Here is a 20650-nt window from a genome sequence, read left to right on the forward strand (position 1 = left end):
GCAATGGAGATTTTGGACAAAAGACGATAGCCCAAGGAAGAGCTCTCATCGAAAATTTGGCTCACGCCAATAGCAATGATTGTCCCGAATACGATCGATCGATGAAGCAAGCTGGAATAGACAACAAGGAGATAACCGAGTTGAAAAACATGATGAGCCAGCTTCTAAAGAGCAACAATCACCCAATCCATGCTCGTGAGACCAACAATGGCGCAGAAGATGAAGGACCTAGTGATATCGATCACATTAATCAAGCTTTTCAGGAAGAAGATGTGAACTATGTAGGAGCACTGGTGCCATATCAAAATCGCTCCAACAATAGCTTCAACAACAACTTCCAGAATGCAAATTACAACAATGTCTCTTACCGCAATCCAAATGTGGAGAATCCTCAAGATCAGTACTACCCACCTCAGCAAGAATCCTTCCAAAACAAGTTTCAAGGTGGAAACTTCGGAGGAATAGTATCATATCAACCGCGACAACCATATAACTACCAAGGTACGGGTTTTAACAATCAATTTGTACAACAGCAGGGAGTCAGGACGAACCAGCTAGCTTCACAAATCGGTAGACTTGAACAGTCCATCCAACAGCTCGTTATGAGGAACGAAAAAGCATCTAAAGACGTGAACGTGAAAGTTGACTGCATGTACAATGATCTGAACGGTAAGTTTGAATCTTTATCTTCGCACGTCAAAAAGCTAGACGTGCAAGTGATGCTGCTAGGGTTGACTTTGCGGCTTCATGTTTTAAATTTATAACCCTACATATCTGCAAGTGCACAGCAGTGCGTTGTAGTACTTAGGGTGTCGATCCCCAGAGTATCCACGCTTTACCTGCAGAACTTTAAAACCAGAATTAGTAAACGAAGTCTAAGACGAAATACGTGTTTTGGATAGGTTGTGCGATTTCTATATATGTATTTTAAAAAGGGATTTGAAAACTAAAAGTGAATAAATCGATAATAAATCTAAGGGATGAACAAGGCTCTTAATATTGATCCTAGTAAATTCTTAGAACTCGAGTCAGGGACGTATGAATACGCCACTGTCGTGATCATAGACAACTATCTCTCGCAACCCTGACCAGTAGGTTTCCACTCTGGCCCTGGAAGGGAAAATATGCAATATGTTTAAGACTCGTCAACATTCACAGCTCGCCCATAGGTAGGTTTCCACTCCTATGGTTGATCTGCTCTTCTCAAACTAGATCCAGCCCCGGATGAATAATTTCGCAACACCAAGGACCTAGATCAGTCTCTAGTTCGCGACGTTAGATCCATGATTTAAGTATAAGTTTAGAAGAAAGATTTCTAGAATTCGGCTTTGGTTTATCTCGCGAAGATCCCTATCGAACATAGTCGATTCCCTTCGATCGAGCCTTTAAACTCATACCTCATCATTCCAAAACGTGCATAAAGTAAATAGAAAAGACGTGCATAGATTAATAAAAAGAAAGAAGTAGAGAAAAACAGACAAGGAGAAGAAGAAAAAGAATCTCGATTTTAAGAGCTGGGCTCAGAGAAGAACTTCTCTTCAAATCCTTTAAACAACTAATCTAATATGAAGAAGATAAAAACGAAATTGAAAGATGCATAAGAGTAAAAAACGAATTAAGATTAAGGTAGAACATAAAGAGGGTTCAAGAGAAATCTCTATCTCCCTAAACTAAGAACTAAGAACATAGAAGCATAAAATCCCTAAAAAACTAAATTTGGTGGCTCCCAAAAGGGATTCTTCTGAGGTACACGAAAATAGGTCTCCTTAGACACATATTTATAGGTCTTGAACTCTCTCCAGTCGTCCTTAGGGTTTCCAATGAAGAAAAGACGAATTGGGCTTGATACAGGGTCATGGGCCAGCCTTTTAGTCGACACCGGTCGTGAGGCTTCTGACCACGGTGAATTGGGGTTTGGCCGCGGCCAGAGACTCGTAACTGCGGTCGAGAGTGTGTTCTCCGCGGTCGTGGCTCCTGGACCCGCGGGGATTGGTCTTTGAGGTTGAATCTTCATTCTGTGCGTGCTTCCTTCGCGAGACTGCATAACATGTCTTCAGTGCATCAAGGATATCTGGAGATCTAACCATTGGATTGTCTTCAAACCAATTGCATTTGAAAGCTAGTTGTCTCTTCTATATTATATCCGATGTGATCACCCTCAAAATTGGATAACTTATAGAAGAATCAACCAGCTTTCAAATGCACTTGGTTTGGAGACATTCCAACGGTTGGATCGCAAGATATTCCATTAGCCCCGGAGCCACTCGAAGACGGCCAGCAAGTCACGCCACCGCGGCCAACAACCTATTTCCCGCGGTCAGAAGCTTCCCGACCGTGGCCAACCACCCAATCCCCGCGGTCACGTCACTCCTGACCGCGGCCATCAAGCTCCGAACTAAAGCCCATATATCTGAAGCCCAAAGTCACTCTCAGCCTCAATTCCAGAACCCTAGAGACCACGGAGTATTGGAGACTATAAATACATGTCATTTAGGTCGTTTTTAGAGGGATTTATTCATACTTTACAGAAACCCTTTTCCTTTAGCCGTTTTTATGAGATTTTTGTAGAAGATTGTTCAAGTCCGAGTTCTTCAATTGAGAAGCTTTCTTCATCCCTTTTCTTTACTGTTTTTCATTACTTTTATTAAAACCGATGATGATGTCGACCTCAGCCATGTCTGAGTAGATCCCGAGTTGGGCTTAGGGTTCCCGAAAGGGGCTCTCATAATCGATTAAGACATCTAGGTTTATAGATCTGGGATTTCGACCTGTTCTCTGTTTATTTTTGTTCTTATTGCATGTATGCTTGATTGATCACCTAGTATCTGATCTAGATAGTTAGTGTTGCGAAAGTTTTCATTAAGTATCAGCCCTAGAATGAAACAGTCGATTTTTCCGTAGAAGTGGAAACCTACCTGCGGCGAGATCGTGAGTATTGACGAGTCTTGTGCAGCTCTTCCGTTATCTCCCTTCCAGGGCCAGAATGGAAACCTACTGGCCAGGGTTGCGAGAAACAGTTGGTTATGATCACGACAGTGACGTAGTCATACCGCCGTACTCTAGCTCTAGAACCCATATATCGTTATCCTTCAATCCCAATCTATCTAGCTTAGTGTTAAAACCGATTATGATCCCTTAGAGTTCCCAAAAGCTCAGCGTTTTTAGCCATAGTTTACAAACCAATCGATTTTTATTTCCTTACTTAGACCTGCATTTCAATTCCTTTAGTTCGATATTTTACTTGCTTTACTAGCCTTTCATTCGATTTCTGTACTTGCTTTCTAGGATAGATTTATTTGCTTTCTTTTGTTTTAGTTTAATTCGTGACAAACAACCAACCTTTAAAACCAATTTAATCTAGACATAAAGTTAAAAACCGTAGAAGAATACCAGGCACACTAATCTCTGTGGATTCGATCCCTAAATACTACAACTGATTAGCTGTGCACTTGCGGCTTTCATTTGTTTTGTTAAGGGTAAAACTTGTTCCCTCACGCAGTTGACACGACATCAGAATACCATGGTCTACACATGACCGTGGCAAGATGCTGCTTCATAATGCCAACCTTTGGCGAATGACACGACCAAGATGCCACGGCCAATCATCAGGCTGTGGCAATCACCGAATGTTCCACTCGTTTGCCATGTTTAAAAGACACGGGCCAAGCAAAACCGTGGAAATTTAAAATGATCATCGTCCAAACCCAGAAAAAACATGACACGGCCATGCATCACGGTCCAAATCAAGCGGAGGCAGCCTTATTGTTCAAGAACAACCGTTTGATCTTTGACACGGTCACTTTGCCACGGTCTGTCAAAGAATCATCTGACCGTGGCAAACCTCATCTTTACCCTTCAAGGCCGGGTCAGGACCCGGTTTGTGCTGGGCTGACCCGGTTCGTTTAAGAAACTATAAGTACCTTTTTAGGGTTTTACCCCAAGGACTAAGCTTTATTCCCCTTATTTCATTGCCTCTTTTGTGAAAGACTCCTCTTAAGAAGAGAAATATCTCCCTTTTGAGTTTTAATCAAGAGAGAATCAGAGAGTTCTGTGTTTAAATCTGCAAATCCATCATTATCCATCTTCTCCATCTCTGTTCCTCATCATTAATCATGCTTAACAACACATCATGCAAAGGATTGATTGTGTTAAGCATGATTAGTGAGTAGTCATCGAATGAGGTTTTAGATGTGTAGGTTAGGGTGCTAAAGTGTTAAATTAGGGATGCTTAGGGCTAGATTCATGATCTCATCTCTCTAAATAGCTGATCTCTAGGCGAGATCCATACACATCATATGTGGTCTAGATCTTAGGCATTTCATGCATCAAAAATGTTTGATGAAATGCCTGAAAGAGCTATGTTAGAGATCTTTGCATTTAATGCCATGATGATGCTTGTTAATTGCTTAGATGATCTTTTAGAACTGTTTCTTAATGCTTATTGATTCATATTTCACAAATGATGATTTGGTTTGAAAATGGATAGTGTAGAGGTTAATTCCTTCATGAGAGGATTAATCTAGATTAGAGTTTTAAATCATTTGAATCATGTTTCATCATTGTCATTAGCATTTCTAGTTTAGCACCAAAGCACCCTAGCCAACTATCATGTCTAGAATCTCATGCTTCCATCATCTCATATTCACATCACTTGTCATTTCTTAGTTCTTATTTGATCATTTGATTAGTCATTAATCTTGTTTTAATTTTTTAGTTGTTATTAGTCAATCAAAACCTCACTAGTTTACTTGAATTGAGAAACTGATCACATAGCTTAGTGTCTATCACCACATTCTTGGATTGACAACCTTTTTTGTGCTACTTTGACAAGGAGATTGATAGCCCTAAGACCATAAAAAGTCTTGTCTATCAAGGATCTCCCCCAATAGTTTCACCAAGACACCAAGAAGAGGTTGGAGAGAGCTCCACCAATTGCACAGCATTGGTAAAATATGGCACAGCATGGGTGGACCTTGAAGCCGTTTCTGATGAGCCAAGCAAGCACTCTTGGGAGACACCATCTGGTAACACGTCAAACCCCTCATACTCCTTGGGGTCAGACTTCCAAATCTACTAGGTAACACTCCAACCCTTGTACATATGCATGTACTTCTTTCCTTTCTTTCTTTGCATTTTGCTTGTTTGGGTTTGCACTCCTTTCTCATGCTTTTATAACACAAGGGACTGTGTTATTTAAGTGTGGGGGAGGAGTTTCATCTTTTACTTCAGGTTTTCTCTGTTCTTACTCTCTACTTTGAGTCATGAGTCACATTCTTGCATGCATTCATGTAGTTGCATCTAAGTGCATATAAAAACAAAAAATATAAAAAAAAATCAGATAATTTTCACAAAAAAAAAAAAAAAAATGCTCATGTTAACTGAAAACTGACGATCCTCTTCAAGGAGACCATGGGTTCTTAGCAGAGGAAAGTGAAGGATACAAGCTGTATTTGGACAATGCAAGAGAACTTGGTCCTGAGGCAAGGTTTTTGGAACATGAACAAGGTGGCCTTAGGTCTTGGATATCAGAAGCTCAAGCAAAAGCCAAGGAACAGTCCAAGCAGTCATGGCCGTGGGTTCTAAGGTGAAGGAGCATGCTGGGCCGTGTGAGCAAGACAGCTTTAGTGCTGATTGGGATGAGTCTAAGGCACCTCAGCTGGAACTCAGACCTCTTCCCAAGGGGCTCAGGTATGTTTTCTTAGGTCTCAATGAGTCTTATCCTGTCATTATCAATGATATGTTGTTAGAGGACCAAGAGCATAGGTTGTTAGAAGAGTTGAGGAAACATAGGAGAGCTATTGGCTGCTCTCTGGATGACATAAAGGGTATCTCACCCTCCCTATGCACTCATAGGATTCACTTAGAAGAAGAGTCTATGTCATCCATAGAGAACCAAAGGCGTCTCAATCCCAACTTAAAAGAGGTAGTGAAGAAAGAGATTCTGAAACTCCTAGAGGCTGGGATAATTTATTCAATCTCAGACTCTAGATGGGTTTCACCAGTCCATGTGGTGCCCAAAAAGGGGGGAATGACAGTAATAAGGAATGAGAAGGATGAGCTAATAGCTACTAGGACTATAACTGGACACAGGATGTGTATAGGTTATAGAAAGCTCAATGCAGCCTCTAGGAAAGACCATTTTGCTTTTCCAATTATTGATCCAATGCTAGAGAGGCTTGCAAACCATCCCTTCTTTTGTTTTCTAGATGGTTACTCTGGATTCTTTCAAATCCCCATAGATCCAAGAGACCAAGAGAAGACCACATTTACTTGTCCTTATGGGACATTTGCATACAGGTGAATGCCTTTTGGTCTTTGTAACGCCCCTGCCACATTCCAGCGATGCATGATGCATATATTCTCTAACATCATTGAAGAGAAGGTGGAGGTCTTCATGGACGATTTTTCTGTCTATGGCTCCTCCTTCTCCGATTGTCTTTCTAACTAGTCGCAGGTCCTGGAGAGATGTGAGCAGCATAACCTGGTGTTAAATTGGGAGAAATGCCACTTCATGGTGCAGGAAGGGATTGAACTTGGGCATAAGATCTCTGAGAAGGGCATAGAGGTTAACAGAGCAAAGGTGGAAGTGACGGTGAATCTGCAGGCTCCCACTTCAGTCAAAGGGATAAGGAGCTTCCTCGGGCATGCAGGGTTTTACAGAAGATTCATCAAAGATTTCTCAAGAATAGCCAGACCTTTGACAAGGCTGTTGTGTAAAGACGTTGACTTTGTCTTTGATGCTGAGTGTGAAGAAGCCTTCAAGATGATCAAGGATGCATTAGTCAGTGCACCCATTGTCCAGGCTCCAGACTGGTCCCTTCCTTTTGAGGTTATGACTGATGCATCAGACTATGCAGTTGGAGCTGTGCTTGGTCAGAGGAAGGACAGGAAGCTTCATGTCATTTACTATGCCAGCAGAACCCTTGATTCTGCCCAGGAGAAGTATGCTACCACAGAGAAGGAAATGTTGGCAATAGTCTTTGCTTTTGATAAATTCAGAAGCTACCTGATGGGATCAAAAGTCATTGTATATACTGATCATGCAGCCCTCAGGTATCTAATGACCAAGAAAGATGCCAAACCTAGGCTTTTGAGATGGGTACTCTTACATCAAAAGTTTGATATGGAAGTACAAGACAAGAAGGGAATAGAGAATGGAGCTGCAGACCATCTCTCTAGATTAAGAGTGGACTCTGAAGTCCCTCTTAATGACTCTCTCCCTGAGGAATCATTTATGGTGCTCAACTCTTATTTGGAGTTTGAAGAAGTTGATAGCATCCAAGAGAAAAGAATGCCCTAGTTTGCTGATATTGTGAACTCTCTTGCTTGTGGGGTGGAACCACCAGAACTTGATGCTTACCACAGAAAGAAGTTCTTCACAGATGTCCAGAGATACCATTTGGATGAACCTTACCTGTATGTCCTGAACAAAGATCAGCTGTATAGAAGGTGTCTTGCTGAAGAAGAGATGCAACCTGTGTTGCAAGAGTGCCATGGTTCAGCTTTTGGGGGTCATATGGGAGCATCAAGACTGTGGCCAAGGTTCTTCAGAGTGGGTTTTGGTGGCCTACGATGTTCAAGGACGCTCAGAGGGTTGTTTCAGCATGTGATGCCTGTCAGATGCATGGGAACATTTCAAAGAGGAGTGAAATGCCTCAAAATCCAATACTAGAGGTTGAAGTTTTAGATTGTTGGGGAGTGGACTTTATGGGGCCTTTAATCTCATCTTATGGGCATCAGTACATATTGATGGCTGTGGACTATGTATCCAAGTGGGTTGAGGCTATTGCTTCCCCTACCAATGATTCCAAGGTAGTGGTCAGGTTGTTCAAGAACATAATCTTCCCAAGATTTGGAGTACCCAGGGTTGTTATTTCTGATGGAGGTTCTCACTTTGTGAACAAAAACTTGGAGGGTTTTCTGAAGAAGCATGGAGTGAAACATAAGGTAGCTACTCCTTATCATCCTCAAACTAGTGGCCAGGTTGAAGTGTCTAATAGGCAAATTAAAGCCATTCTTGAGAGGACTGTTAGCTCAAGTAGAAAAGATTGGAGCAAAAGGCTGGATGATGCATTGTGGGCTTATAGAACAGCTTTTAAGACTCCAATTGGGACATCCCCTTTCAATCTGCTATATGGGAAGAGCTGCCACTTTCCTGTTGAGCTGGAGTACAAGGCATTATGGGCTGTGAAGTTGCTGAACTTTGATATCAAAACAGCTCAAGAGAAAAGAATAATTAAACTCTATGAGCTTGAGGAGATCAGATTGGAGGCTTTTGAGAGCTCCAAGATCTATAAAGAAAAGACCAAAGCTCTACATCATCAAAAGATTCTGAAAAGGGAGTTCAAGGAAGGTGATCTGGTGTTGTGATAACTAAGGTTTTTAAAGCCTTAGATGGGTTATCAATCCCCTTGTCAAAGTAGTATAAGGGGTGTCAATCCATATGTGTGGTAGTTAGGCACTAGTTTATGTGATAGGTTCTTAAGTCAAGTAATCAAAGATGAGTTTTGTGAAACCAGCAACAAGAAAGCATAAAACAAGAAACAAACAAGCTATGATTAATGAACTAAGCAAGCAAACAAAACAAGATGATGGTGATTAAGCAAATGATAAAAACTAAACCTCTAGATGTGATCATTGATTAGGGTGCTTTAGATATTGAATCATGATGCTAAGAACATAATGCAACACTTGCTACTCTTTAGTCTAGGCTTCTTAATCAGATTAATTCATTCCCATGACAATAATCCCTTTGCAAATCACTTAATCAAGTCTAACAACCATTAGATATAATCAAGCAATCAGCAAGCATAATGCATCAAGCCTAATAAGTGACCAAACAATCTCTCAACCAAGAAGACTGAATCTTATACAGAAAGACATAACAAGCAATCACATGATCTCAAACATTTCAACTTAGAACTCTAATCTAGACTAATCCTCTCATGAAGGCATTAATCTCTACACTAATCCACTTTCAAACCAAATCATCATTTGTGAAATATGAATCAATGAGCATTAAGAAACAGTTCTAATAAGTCATTCATGCATTTAACAAATCATTCCAATGATGAAAAAGGCATAAACCCTTAAGTTAGCTCATTCAGGCATTTCATCAAACACTTTTGGTGCATGAAATGCCTATGAACCCAGATTTCACTTTCCCAAGGAAATCTGGCATTAGGAGCAACTAACTAAGGAAATGGAATGAGAATCTAAACCCTAAACATCACCAATCAAACATCTAAGCACCCTAATCTACACACCTAGAAGTTTAAAAGATGACTACTCACTAATCATGAAGAACACATCTAATCTTTTGCAAGAGATGATGTTAATCATGATTAGAAGCAGAAATGAGATGATGAGAAACAGACTTAGATTGATTAAATCCTTGAGATATCTCTTAATCAAAAACGTTTTTACACTCAAAAGGAAAGAAAACTAGAGAGAAAACTAAGTAGAGGATCACCTATTTGGGTTTTTCTCCCAAAAAACTATATATACCTAGTGCTAATGGACCGGGTCAGCCCAGGACAAACTGGGTACTGACCCGGCTCAGTTGGGTCAAGTGGAAATCCTGCGGGTCAGTCCAGTATGTCCGAGGTCGCACACCTAAGTCGCAGTAGTTTGCGAGTGATCGTGCGGCATAGATCCAGGCGCGGATGACTCGCATGCCTAAGTCGCACGATTGTGGACTTAGCATTTCTCTTGCTCGGGAGCTTCAGACCTCTTCCAGTGATAGTTTACCCGCACATTTCAACTCGCAGCATCAGCATTCAGGCGTTCATCTTCAGGCCTGCGGGCTAACCAAGTCGCAAGACCATCTCGCAGCATCCAGAGCAGCTTAGACCACTTCGCATTCCGGAGAGTGTAACTCCTGTGATACTTGTCTGAATTGAATGATTTCGGTTGCAGAAGACAGAGGACTCATTTATCTCCAACTTTGATGAAGGAAGTTTCAGTGCTTGGGAAGTGGAAGGCTTCCTGGAGGGCACATCTTTGCAGTGCATGTACACGACCAGAGAGAGGCGTCTAGACATGTGTCCATTCCGGAGACCGTATCTTCCTGCTCATAGATCCGAATTGAATGCTCTCGGACGTTCTGGAAAGAAGACTCAAATGTCTCTGATTCTCATGAAGGACCCGGAACTGGAAGTGCACCGTCCTTCGCATCCTTCAGAACTGATCTGCTCGGTCCGGAACACCTGCGAGATAGGGGTTTCTTCCGACGAGCTTATCTCTCTGCTCACGCGTCCGAATCCCACGATTCCACTTGCTATGAGACCGTGCTCCAATGCTATCCAACTTCTATGAAGGACCCGCCATCTGAATCGGACCGGAAGGCTCCCCGGACAGGCGATTTCTGAGACACGTTCATACCCGGAGATTTTGGCCGATGCACTTCATTCGCGGTACGTGTTTTGGTCGACAAAGTTCACCCGCGGTACATGGAAATGGCCGGTAAAACCTTCCTGGCCAGCGAGAATGGCCGATAATCTCCCAGGACCCAATTTTCCACTTTTTTCAAGCTTTGCTCACCATTCCACCTCCTGGATTCATCTTTTCAGCTCCATATTCACCTGATAGACACTCAAAACATGCAATATACTCATTGGGACCTAATGCATCTCCTAAGTTCTAAAACAAACCCTAAGGACCTAAAATGCATGAAATAAAACATAATTTGGAATGATTTATGCAACCTAAATGATGCAAATTATGAACATATCAACTCCCCCACACTTGTCCTTTGCTTGTCCTCAAGCAAAAAGAGCAAATGAGAGAAAGAGGTTGTATGCAATGGGAGTTCACATTTTCTTTTGAAAGAGAAAAGTGACAAGAATTCAAGTTCATGCTCAATTATGCAATGCAAGACCATACTCTGATGTAACAACTCAACAGTAATCTCCACAAGTTCTCTTATTCCTCAACTCTTTGACATTCATTAAGCTCTTTACCAAGTGGATCAAATGATGCAATGTTCAAACAAGCAAAGTTTGGCTAGGGTGAGGTAATGAGACTAAAATGATCTCATCAGCGCCTGAGTGGGTTCAATGCAGCAAGGGGATCTCTCTATGAATGATCAAACTTTGGCAGAATGCTAAAGGTAAAAAGCAACCTATGCATACAAGGGCAAGGACTCATCCCACCCCACACTCTACTCAAAGCTTTCTCACTTGTTCAACCTCTCAAGAACCTCACTTTCCACACTCATTTCCTCTCACTAGGGGACTCACTTTTAATTTTCACACTCAAGTCTTGGAGTTCAAACTTTACATAGCTCTTTTGCACTTTCTTTTGTAACTTCTAGCCTCTTTTTCTTTCTTTTTAAAACATTTGAGCTCTTGGGCTTCTTTTCTTTTCTTTTCACTTAGAGGCTAGACTTTTTCTTTTCAAAACACTAAAGCTCACTTTCTTGACTCAAAACTCCAAGACTGATTTCTTTTCTTTTTCTCCTAGTTCTCACCATTCTCCTTTTATTTCCACTCATCTCTCCTTTTTCCACTCACCAACAAGTATTCCCCCACACTTAGTTCTCACCAAATCTCTCAGCTCCTTGATGATGGAACTTAACACTCAATGAGACTTGCCCTTGTCGCTCTAAACCTAACACTTTCTGCTAAGTTTGATCCAAGGTGGCCTTTCAATCACACACAAACATTTGGCTTGAAGGAAGGATGGGTTCAAGGTGAGGAAAACTGATCCAGATGTGGACTCAGCTATTTGAGCTAAGGAAGAGGGTGGTAAAAACAGGATTCTAGCTCAAAGATGTATATAGGTATCCACAAGCTTATTCAAACAATGCATCACAAGATAATTTCATGTCAAGTTCAAGGTTTTCACTTATTAGAGTTGAGTTCAATTCAAAATTGCTTCTCAGATTCAAACCATTTCAAGCCTTGCAAGCACAGAAGTCATTTCACAAGCATATTTAATCCAAATTCTCAAAGTGATGTACTCTCAAGGAAAGAACCTATCATTACTCCCATTTGCATATGATGCAACCTATATGAAAATGCAAACTTGACTCAATCCTAAAATGTGAATGCAACTACATGAGCATTTTTTTTTGTGAAAGGTTTTCAGATTTTTCCATTTTTTTGGTTTTTATATGCACTTAGATGAATGCAAAATGAGACTCAAAGTGAAAAGGAAAATAAGAGCAGAATAAACATGATTAGTAAACACAAAACCCCTCCCCCACACTTAAATAACACAGTCCCTTGTGTTATAAAAGCATGAGAAAGAGAAAAAATCAAACATGAAATGCAAAAGATAAAGAAAAATGCTAAATGCTCATTTACAAGTGTTTGGAGTGATACCTGGTGTGGTTCTTGTGCAAAAGGGGAGTGAGTATCTGCACCAGATGAGGCCAGACACCACTGGAGATGGGTTTGGCTTGGCCTGAACTCCCTTGCTGCGGCCTGGTCATCCTCTGCTCTGACCCGCACAACCATCCCGCAGCTTTTGTTACTTAGGCATTCTGGCCGTTCATCTTTTTGCTGCGGCCTGGCCATCCTCTGTTCTGACCCGCACAACCATCCCGCAGCTTCTGTTACTTAGGCATTCTGGCCGTTCTCTTCTGCTGCGGCCCGGACATCTTCTGCTCTGACCCGCACAACCATCCCGCAGCTTTTGTTACTTAGGCATTCTGGCCGTTCTCTTCATGCTGCGGCCTGGTCATCCTCTGCTCTGACCCGCACAACCATCCCGCAGCTTTTGTTACTTAGGCATTCTGGCCGTTCTCTTCATGCTGCGGCCTGGTCATCGTTCTTCTGAGCCGCATAACCATCCCGCAGTAAATTCCGAACGATCGTGCGACTTAGACTCCTTGGGTTTCAGGCCGCAGCACCAGGTCGCACAATTTTGGACTTAGAACCCTCGGCCTTCTTCTTTCTGGTGCGGCTCAGCGTCTACGCTTCTAGGTCGCACGCCCCAGCCGGAGTAAATTCCGAACCTTGCTGCGGCCTGGCTCCCTTTCTTCTGACCCGCACACCCATCCCGCAGTAAATGGGACTTAAACATTTCGGGCTTCCTCAGGTTTTGTGCGGCCAGGATTCCTTCACACCAGGTAGCACGCCCAGGCCGGAGTAAATTCCGAGTCTTGCTGCGGCCTGGGCTCTCCATGCTCTAACCCGCACTCCTAGGCCGCAGTAACTGGGACTTAAACGTTTTTCTGGCCTTAAACACTTCTCTCAGCTCTCTCACATGCTTCTTTCCATTCGTCACTGAGCTATGTCTTCTAAAGATCACCTAGTACCTGAGACCAACTCACAAAACCCATCAAAAAGTTCTAAAACATAAAAGAAAAGAGAAGAAATCAGAAGAACTATGTACAAAGAAAAGCTTGGGGTGTCTCCCAAGAGCACTTTGTTTAAAGTCACTAAGTTTGACTTTCAAAAACCTGTTTTCAGCTGGGGTGAGGTTGAGCACTGATGCTCTTCAGCACTTCAATGGTCCTGAGCAAGAAAGCTGAGTTGGTTTGCTGCCTTTGGGAACCATTAGACCCTTGTCCTTGAGATCCCACCTTGAGACCTTTGTCCACCAGCTCTTGAATACCATCTGGGTCTTTATCAAAGATGGCCCTTGTGAGACATGCCCTCACTTCAGCAAACAGACCTGGCTTCCCATTGCAATCCAGCTTATACTTCAGAGAACCATCATCATCAACCCAAGGAGTGAGATCAAAGTCTTGAGAAGAAAGATCAGGTTTAATACTCTTGTCTTCTGATGCTGAGCCATCACTTTTGGTGTTAATCATCCTTAGATCACTAAGTGTAGGAGACCATGAGAGCAAGATGTCTTCTTCTCTGATCAATGGCTGTTCAGTCCCATCCTTGTAAACAGAGTTGGTGTGAGGTTCTTTTTCCATTTCCACAGCTGAGAGAGATTGGGATCCACCTAAAATCCCAGCACTTCCTACATACTTCATCTCAAGTACCTTAGGGGGTTCTATCTCTTGAACAACTGATCCACAAAATTCAGCTAAAGGTGGTTGAACAGGGTAAAAGGCATCCTTATCCACCTTTGTAAGCACCACTCTTTGAGTATCAAAGTCAATCATTGCACCAGTGGTGTTGAGAAATGCAGTTCCAAGCAATAGGGGGAGCTCTTTGGTCTTCTTCATCTTCATGATCACAAAATCAGTGGGAATTATGCATTCACCAACTTGAAGTGGATAGTCTTCTAAAAATCCATATGGTTTCTTGGAGTAGGAATCACCAAAGGTGATAGAAGAGGGGTAGGACGTTATAGACTTGACCTTTAGCTTCTCCATCATATCTTTAGACATTATACTCACACTTGAGCCTGAATCACACAAAGCATTCTCAACTCTAAAGTTTCCAAGAGTGCAAGAGATGGTGAACTTCCCTGGGTTGCCTAGCTTTGGGAGGGAGGTGGGCTTCATCTGAGTTGATTCAGAGGTGGAGGCACAATCTGTTAGCTTTCCTTGACCAGTTGGATGCTCCTTTGTTTCAATAGACACTGAATCATTTCCTTGCTGAACAGAAAAAACTGAACCGGCTGCCCCCACACTTTTGCTCTCAATGTCCTCATTGAGTTCATGTAAGAAGCCAAAGAAATCATCTATAATGGTGTCCTCATCTACTTGAGTGTGTGCATTCTCAGTAAAAACTTGACCATAAAGGAGGTCTTCAATCTCTTGCACAGCAGCTGAATGGTCCTCACTGGAGTAGATGGCATTGCAATAATCTTTTGAGTTTTGAAGAGCTTTACCAGGAAGAGAGACTTGTGGTTCAGAAGTGCAGATGCCCTTGTTCTTTTTAATAGACTTTAGTTCAGTACCTAGTGTCTCCAGGTCAGATACCATCTTTTGTTGTCCTAGTAAGAGCTGTTGGAGAAGAACATTGAAATCAGGACTTTGTTGAACAGTTGGTGGGCCAAAACCAGGAGGTGGAGCCTTTGGCTGTAGGCTGACTTGATTTGTGAAGCTATTCCCTTGATTCTGAACCGCTGGTTGCTGAAAACCCTGTTGACCTTGGGAGTTACCTTGGTACTGATTCTGTTGAACAAAGCTTTGAGGAGGGTATATTTGGTCTTGGGGGTTGGCCACATTGTTGCTCCTATAGGACAAGTTCTGGTGGTTGTTGAAGTTGTTGTAACCATTGAACTTGTTTTGATTTCCAATGAAGTGCAACTCCTCTTGAGTGAGACCCTCTTCATTGATATTTGTGAAGCATCTCTTCTCCTCACTCACATAGTGTATAGGCTTTTGAGTGGCAGCTAGGGCTTTGTCAAGCTTTATATTCAACACTTTAAACTTCTCTTCCAGCTCTTGGTGTCTACCAGAATCTTCTCCTCTATAGCTTCTATCATAATCTTCCCCATAAGTGTCTTGGCTCATGGCTAAGTTCTCAACAAGTTCCATAGCTGCAATGATTTCTTTTGCCAAGAAATTTCCATTTGATGCTGTGTCCAACTGAATCCTGATCTTAGGAACAGCTCCTCTATACAAAGTGCTAAGGAGAGAGGCTTCTGAAAAGCCATGATGTGGACACTTATTTGTGTAGCTTCTAAACCTGTCCAAAGCTTCTCCAAAGGTCTCATTAGAATGTTGAGTGAAGCTGGAAATCTGGTTCCTTAGCTTTGCAGTCCTTGAGCTTGAGAAGAACTTGGATAGAAAGGCAATCTTGCATTGCTCCCATGTGTGGATGGATCCTCTTGGGAGGTTCTTTTCCCACTGATGTGCCTTATCTCCAAGGCTGAATGGGAACAATCTCAGTTTGAAACTGTCTTCAGATACCCCATTGATCTTAGTTAGATCACAAACTCTGTCAAACTGATCCAGATGCTCCAAGGGATCCTCCATAGGTAAGCCATGGAACTTCTGATTCTGAACCATATTGATCAAAGAGGCCTTCACCTCAAAGTTGTTGTTTTGGACAGGAGGTGGCCTGATTCCTGCTCCATACTGGTGTGCATAAGCTCGGTCATTCTCACCAACAAAGACTGGTTGGGGCTGATGACGTATGGGTGGGTTTGGGTGGGGCTGTGGTGGATTAACCTGAGGTCGGTCTTGGTTCTGGTTACCCTGAGCGTGTCCCTGATGGACCTGAGCCTGTTGAGCCTGAATTCCAATCCCATTACCAGCTCTTTGACCATGATCAGCTTCTTGAGCCTGATGCTCATTCCCAACTTGCTGATTCATTCCTAACCTCTCCAAGTGAACAGCTCTTTCTCTTTGTCTTCTGGCTTGGCTTCTTGTGATCATAAACCTGAAAACAAAGACAGAGCTTGAAAGGTGATCAGTAAAACAAAATAAACTTGATCTCAAAAACTATATCAGAAACTAATGCTAACAATTCCCACACAATATGGCAACGGCGCCAATTGATAACTAAGGTTTTTAAAGCCTTAGATGGGTTATCAATCCCCTTGTCAAAGTAGTATAAGGGGTGTCAATCCATATGTGTGGTAGTTAGGCACTAGTTTATGTGATAGGTTCTTAAGTCAAGTAATCAAAGATGAGTTTTGTGAAACCAGCAACAAGAAAGCATAAAACAAGAAACAAACAAGCTATGATTAATGAACTAAGCAAGCAAACAAAACAAGATGATGGTGATTAAGCAAATGATAAAAGCTAAACCTCTAGATGTGATCATTGATTAGGGTGCTTTAGATATTGAATCATGATGCTAAGAACATAATGCAACACTTGCTACTCTTTAGTCTAGGCTTCTTAATCAGATTAATTCATTCCCATGACAATAATCCCTTTGCAAATCACTTAATCAAGTCTAACAACCATTAGATATAATCAAGCAATCAGCAAGCATAATGCATCAAGCCTAATAAGTGACCAAACAATCTCTCAACCAAGAAGACTGAATCTTATACAGAAAGACATAACAAGCAATCACATGATCTCAAACATTTCAACTTAGAACTCTAATCTAGACTAATCCTCTCATGAAGGCATTAATCTCTACACTAATCCACTTTCAAACCAAATCATCATTTGTGAAATATGAATCAATGAGCATTAAGAAACAGTTCTAATATGTCATTCATGCATTTAACAAATCATTCCCATGATGAAAAAGGCATAAACCCTTAAGTTAGCTCATTCAGGCATTTCATCAAACACTTTTGGTGCATGAAATGCCTATGAACCCAGATTTCACTTTCCCAAGGAAATCTGGCATTAGGAGCAACTAACTAAGGAAATGGAATGAGAATCTAAACCCTAAACATCACCAATCAAACATCTAAGCACCCTAATCTACACACCTAGAAGTTTAAAAGATGACTACTCACTAATCATGAAGAACACATCTAATCTTTTGCAAGAGATGATGTTAATCATGATTAGAAGTAGAAATGAGATGATGAGATGATAAGAAACAGACTTGGAATGATCAAATCCCTTCAGATATCTCTTAATCAAAAACGTTTTTACACTCAAAAGGAAAGAAAACTAGAGAGAAAACTAAGTAGAAGATAACATACTTGGGTTTTTCTCCCAAAAAACTATATATACCTAGTGCTAATGGACCGGGTCAGCCCAGGACAAACTGGGTACTGACCCGGCTCAGTTGGGTCAAGTGGAAATCCTGCGGGTCAGTCCAGTATGTCCCAGGTCGCACACCTAAGTCGCAGTAGTTTGCGAGTGATCGTGCGGCATAGATCCAGGCGCGGATGACTCGCATGCCTAAGTCGCACGATTGTGGACTTAGCATTTCTCTTGCTCGGGAGCTTCAGACCTCTTCCAGTGATAGTTTACCCGCACATTTCAACTCGCAGCATCAGCATTCAGGCGTTCATCTTCAGGCCTGCGGGCTAACCAAGTCGCAAGACCATCTCGCAGCATCCAGAGCAGCTTAGACCACTTCGCATTCCGGAGAGTGTAACTCCTGTGATACTTGTCTGAATTGAATGATTTCGGTTGCAGAAGACAGAGGACTCATTTATCTCCAACTTTGATGAAGGAAGTTTCAGTGCTTGGGAAGTGGAAGGCTTCCTGGAGGGCACATCTTTGCAGTGCATGTACACGACCAGAGAGAGGCGTCTAGACATGTGTCCATTCCGGAGACCGTATCTTCCTGCTCATAGATCCGAATTGAATGCTCTCGGACGTTCTGGAAAGAAGACTCAAATGTCTCTGATTCTCATGAAGGACCCGGAAGCTGAATCGGCCTGGAAGTGCACCGTCCTTCGCATCCTTCAGAACTGATCTGCTCGGTCCGGAACACCTGCGAGATAGGGGTTTCTTCCGACGAGCTTATCTCTCTGCTCACGCGTCCGAATCCCACGATTCCACTTGCTATGAGACCGTGCTCCAATGCTATCCAACTTCTATGAAGGACCCGCCATCTGAATCGGACCGGAAGGCTCCCCGGACAGGCGATTTCTGAGACACGTTCATACCCGGAGATTTTGGAACAAACCCTAAGGACCTAAAATGCATGAAATAAAACGTTCACCCGCGGTACATGGAAATGGCCGGTAAAACCTTCCTGGCCAGCGAGAATGGCCGGTAATCTCCCAGGACCCAATTTTCCACTTTTTTCAAGCTTTGCTCACCATTCCACCTCCTGGATTCATCTTTTCAGCTCCATATTCACCTGATAGACACTCAAAACATGCAATATACTCATTGGGACCTAATGCATCTCCTAAGTTCTAAAACAAACCCTAAGGACCTAAAATGCATGAAATAAAACATAATTTGGAATGATTTATGCAACCTAAATGATGCAAATTATGAACATATCATGTTGCTGTTCAACTCTAGGCTTAAGTTGTTTCCTGGAAAACTTAAGTCTAGATGGTCTGGTCCCTTTAAGATTCTTGAGGTCAGGCCATATGGAGCTGTTGTGTTAGAGGGCAAGGATGGTCAAGAGTTTGTGGTCAATAGCCAAAGGATCAAGCACTACCTAGTTTCACAAAGGAAGGAGAAAACTACATCAGTTCCCCTTCTTGATCCACCACCAACCTGTTAAACAGGTTTTCAAAGTCAAACTTAGAGACTTTAAACAAAGTGCTCTTGTGAGACACCCCAAGCTTATCCTTATACATAGTTCTTTTGATTTCTTTTCTTTCTTTTATGTTTTAGGATCTTTTGATGGGTTTTTTCAGTTGATCTCAGGTTCCAGGTGATTTTAAGAGGTTATGGCTCAGGAACAAAGTGAAATGGAGCATGATAGAAAGCTGAGAAAAGAGTCCAAGGCGTTCAAGGGCAAATCCTGCGAGATAGTCATGCGGCTTAACACAAGAAGAGACCAGGCGGCACTCATGCTCGCAATTTACACCGAGGTGGTCCTACGAGTCGATACAAGAGAGTCCCAGGCCGCACACCAAAAGAAGGACCCAAAAACGACTAAGTATCAAAACCAGCGACCTGGGCGTGCGGCTCGTTCAAGACAAAGACCAGGCCGCAGCAGAACTCGCAATTTGCATCCAGTTGGGAGTGGATAGGGTCCAATAGCAGCCAGGTCGCACACCAGGAGAAGGAACCTGTGGCGTCTAAGTGTAAAAAGGTGTGTGACGGGCTTGCGGGTAAGACTAAGGAGATCCCAGGTCGCACGAACATTTGCAAATTACACCGACCTGGAAATTCGAGTTGGTTCAGAGTTAGAATCACGCCGCACATTGAGAAGAAGCTAGCATATTGTGTAAGGTTTAGAACGTGCGACCTGGTCATGCGACTTGGACGTGCGTAAGACCAAGTCGCACACATACTCGCAAATTACTCCGAGTTGGACATGCGGGTGAGTTGATGGATCAGACAGGTTGCAGCATGAGAGAAGGGTTCACGTCGTTCAAAAAAGTTCCTGTGCGACCTTGTCATGCGAGACAGTCAACACCAGGCACCAGGTCGCAGAAACATTCGCTAAACACACCGAGATGGTTATGCGGGTCATCAGGAGGAAGCACCGGGTCGCAGGACAACGGGAAAGGACAGGGCTCTCAGAAGAGTTTTGTGTGCGACTTGGTCATGCGGAACGGTCTGAGAACAACCCAAGTCACACACATATTCGCAAACTACTCCGAGTCGGTCGTGCGGGATGAGAATAAAACGGGTCCAAGGCGCAAAAAGGAGAGAAAAGGAGTCTGGTCAACAAAACGGACAGGTCAAAGCCTTGACTGGTCAAATTGGATCTATTGACCACCAGTCCAAAGGCAGTGCCGAGTCCCACACTCTCTCTTCCTCACCAAAAACACGAGTTTGCTCTCTAACCCAATTTCTCTCCGTTATTTTCATCATAACTATCTCATTTCTTCACCAAATTCGTTGATTCAAAGTACTCTGAGCTCGTTTTTGAGTTGGTAATCTCATCGTGCTAGCATTTCAAACTCGTTTGCATCATAATCCCAAGGTATTCACTCTGTTAAAACTCATCTTTTTCCATGTTCTTAAAAGGTGATTTTTGAGCTTCAAAGTGTGGAATCGATTTTAATAGGTTGTTTTAGACCTTGGGATTATTTTTATAAATGCTAGGGTGCTAGATTATCATGGAAAACAGAGCTCCTTCTTGGTGATTAACTGTTATTGAATTTTGAAAATTGTTGCAAAATAATTCATGGAAAAATTGATTTTTCTTGAAAAAGTGATGAACCTGTTTCTTGTTGAGTCTTTGCTTTGCACTTTTGTTTTGCATTGCTATGAACTCATTGGACTGAT

The 20650-nt window shown here is 42.4% G+C and overlaps 1 non-coding gene across 1 annotated transcript; it reads left to right on the forward strand.

Annotated features, from left to right (window-relative positions):
• The first annotated feature begins 15506 nt into the window (after positions 1-15506).
• LOC112085749 lies at positions 15507-15613 on the forward strand. The gene has a single exon (XR_002899048.1). It is a non-coding gene; the product is annotated as a small nucleolar RNA R71 (small nucleolar RNA).
• The last annotated feature ends 5037 nt before the right edge of the window (positions 15614-20650 follow it).

The sequence above is a fragment of the Eutrema salsugineum genome, unplaced genomic scaffold (genome assembly GCF_000478725.1).
Source record: "Eutrema salsugineum unplaced genomic scaffold, Eutsalg1_0 scaffold_3, whole genome shotgun sequence".
Taxonomy (NCBI): Eukaryota; Viridiplantae; Streptophyta; class Magnoliopsida; order Brassicales; family Brassicaceae; genus Eutrema; species Eutrema salsugineum.